The sequence below is a fragment of the Hipposideros armiger genome, unplaced genomic scaffold (genome assembly GCF_001890085.2).
Source record: "Hipposideros armiger isolate ML-2016 unplaced genomic scaffold, ASM189008v1 scaffold_24, whole genome shotgun sequence".
Classification (NCBI taxonomy): domain Eukaryota; kingdom Metazoa; phylum Chordata; class Mammalia; order Chiroptera; family Hipposideridae; genus Hipposideros; species Hipposideros armiger.
Window position 1 is genome coordinate 6,141,929 of NW_017731374.1, and position 2,929 is coordinate 6,144,857.

General features: G+C 41.4%; 2 long non-coding RNA genes across 3 annotated transcripts in view; both read left to right on the top strand.

The window, feature by feature from the left end:
- The window catches only part of LOC109379318 (uncharacterized), a 5,316-nt gene extending 3,876 nt beyond the window's left edge, over nucleotides 1-1,440 (top strand). The window contains exons 1-3 of one of the 2 annotated variants that reach the window (XR_002123177.1): nucleotides 55-366; nucleotides 450-516; nucleotides 734-1,440. This is a non-coding gene — a long non-coding RNA (uncharacterized LOC109379318). Of the gene's footprint in view, nucleotides 1-54; nucleotides 367-449; nucleotides 517-733 lie in introns of those variants that run through there. The other variant, XR_002123176.1, reaches the window with a different exon arrangement.
- LOC109379319 (uncharacterized) overlaps nucleotides 1-2,929 on the top strand; it is a 23,643-nt gene that overhangs the window by 13,126 nt on the left and 7,588 nt on the right. The window lies entirely within an intron of this gene.

Here is a 2,929-nt window from a genome sequence, read left to right on the forward strand (position 1 = left end):
TTGCCTTGGTTCTCTTCTGTGAGGCTCTCCATGTGGCCAGTATGTGCTTCTTAACAGCATGGTAATCTCATGCCAGCACTTTCTTAAAGGATGGGCCTGGAACTGGAACAGTGACACTCCTGCCACATTTTATTGGTCAAAAAAATCAAGTCCAGCCCAGATTCAGGAGGACAGGAAATCGCCTCCATCTCTTGATGGAAGGAACAGCATGTGCATACAGGAATGGGAGGAATTGTTGGCAGCCACCTTTGGAGGCAAGCCACCCTTAGCTGAAGGCTGGGAATGGGGAAAAGTGGGTTCTGGCTTCATCTGCTCAGCATGGACAACAAAGAATGTGATACAAGCTTCTCTCTTCAGCCTCAAGAGGTGGGATTTTAGGTGATAATTTAGAAAACTCTTTTGTTTCTTAAAGTTTCAAGTTTCCTTACACCTCTTCTCATGAATTTCAGGATTCCGCAGAGAGACCACAGAGAGACTATGCTGAGAGCTACCTGGATTCCTTCCCCAGTAAGCAGAGTAAGTTACTAGGGTGGAGGAACCTTAGGAAGTGACTGAGGACTGGGAGGGCTGAACCTGTGTTGGTTGACCAGGATGGTCCCCCTCCCTGGATGACACAGTCCTCATCCCTTAGAAGGGTCCTAAAGACAGCCCAGCCCTTCCTGTTCTGTCCTCTTTTGTCACAGCTAGCTGGGAGAAGGCTAAAGGTACAATTAATGGCTGGGTCTTCTTTTAGCTCCTAAGTTATCCAAGAGAGAAAGAACCCACTAACGAGGACATCAGTACTCAGATGGAGGTTGTGCGGGAAGCCCAAGAGAGGACCCCAGAGGACACCTTTCAGCCAGTACATCTAGAACACATTGGAACCCTGAGCTCAAACTGCTGAAGATTCTCCAGGCCACTGATTATGAGGATGAGCATAACAAACCCTGTGGGATGCAGAGTAAAGTCTCTGGAGGCATAGGCAGAAGACATCACTGGGGCAGCCTTGTTCTACAGCAGGATGCTTAGAATCCTGAGGACAGCAACTTTGGACATGAGGGCTGGAAGGAGAGGGGACTTCTGCTCCCTGGAGCCTTCACCAGGACCCAGCAAGGGGTTTGTTTCCTTCACTCACCTCTACGTGCCTCTAATATGAGGGAGAAAAAGTCCTACCCCTTTTAAACTTAGATTTTTTCCCCCTCTTTCATTAGGGCCAGAATACTTTTGGTGATTAAACACAGCTGTTGCTTAATCAAAAGACTCATTTCCTGTTTCTGGAAGGAGGGAAGAAATATTTCTTGGCATCTGTTTTCTGGGTCACTTTCATCTCTTCTCTGAAGCTCTGCAAGGTTTCCAGTTGTAGAAAGATGAATTTGACCTGTAGGAACCTCTTCTGTGTTTCTAGCTTTTCCTCTAATTCTCTGGAACTGGTTTCTTTTGAGGCTGGCATCCACATCATTATCCAATAATATTGTGTTTCGTGTGTATGTNTCTGTATAGGTGGCATCTGTGCCTAGACCGGGAATTAGAGCAGTTTAGTGAAGAGGGGGTTGCAGGTGGGAGATAGACAGGAAGAGAATTCTAGACTACAGAAATAGCACATGCAAGATCCAGGAGGCAAAAGGAAATTCTTTAGGTATCAAAAACATAGTTCAGTGTGTTTGGAACATGGACCAGGGGTTGGAGAGTGGTCAGAGATGAGGCTGGGAGCTGGAGTAAAAAGCAGGGGCCTAAATCACATAGGACTTTATAAATCAGGCTAAGGAGTTGGGTCTTTATCTTACACTTCTTTGCAATAATCATTCATTTATACATTTAACATGTTTTTTTTAAAAATAAATAAAATAGCAAGTAATATAAAAATATAAAGGGACAATATTTTTTTATTGTAAATATACATAACATAAAATTTACAGTGTTAACCATTTGTAAGTGTACACTTTAGTGACATTAAGTACCTTCACAACGTTGTGCAACCATCACCATTATCCATTTCTAGAACTTTTTATCATCTCAAACAGACTCTCTACCCATTAAACAATAACTCCTCATTCCCTCTTCTCTCCAGCTCCTGATAATCTCTGTTATGTTTTCTGTCTATGAATTTGCCTACTCTAGGTTCTCAATATTTGTCCTTTGTGTCTGGTTAGTTCACCTAGCATAATGTCTTCAAGGTTCATCTATGTTGTAGCATGTGTCAGAATTTCACTACTTTTTTAAGGCTGGAAAATATTCCTTTGTATATACCACATTTTGTTTTTTTAACATGTTTTTGAACATCTACATCAAAGGTACTTAGACTTTTACTGATGGTGATGTAATTGTAGCTGGAGAGAGAGCGAGGCATAGGCATGAATTCAGTTTGATGCAACAAATAGTTGTAAAGTGTTGGCAATATACAATGTCTATTTGGGAACTGTTCTAGAAAAAATAAACAAAACTTAAGGAGATGGCGAGACCCTACATTCATTTGATAAGTATTAAGCCCAAGGTTTTCTGTAGATAAGTAGAAGGCTTTCCCTAACTTTATCATTTCAAGAAGTCTTTTGTGTCTCTGTTACATGTTTGGAAACTCATTTTTTAGACCTTGGATGGATTTACCTGACAAAGATTTGATCAACCATACTAATAGACCTCCCAACGTAAGTCACAGATTGAAAAAGGTACTTCCAGCATTTTCTCTTTACCAGCGGGAATAAAATATTTGCCTTTATTTAGCGTTCTTCCTTGGAATGAGTGCAATCTGAATATTGATGATGATCATAATGATGATGATACCTATCTAGCATTGGACCCTTATTATATGCTAGGCTCTGTGCTAATGACTTTACATGCTATACTGTTTCCGGAAATCCCAGACACAAGTGGGTTTGATTTGTGGCAGTTTGGCATAGGTGAGAATTTTCTGTCTCTATCCTGCATTGAACGTGTTCAGTTACTAAGTACATAC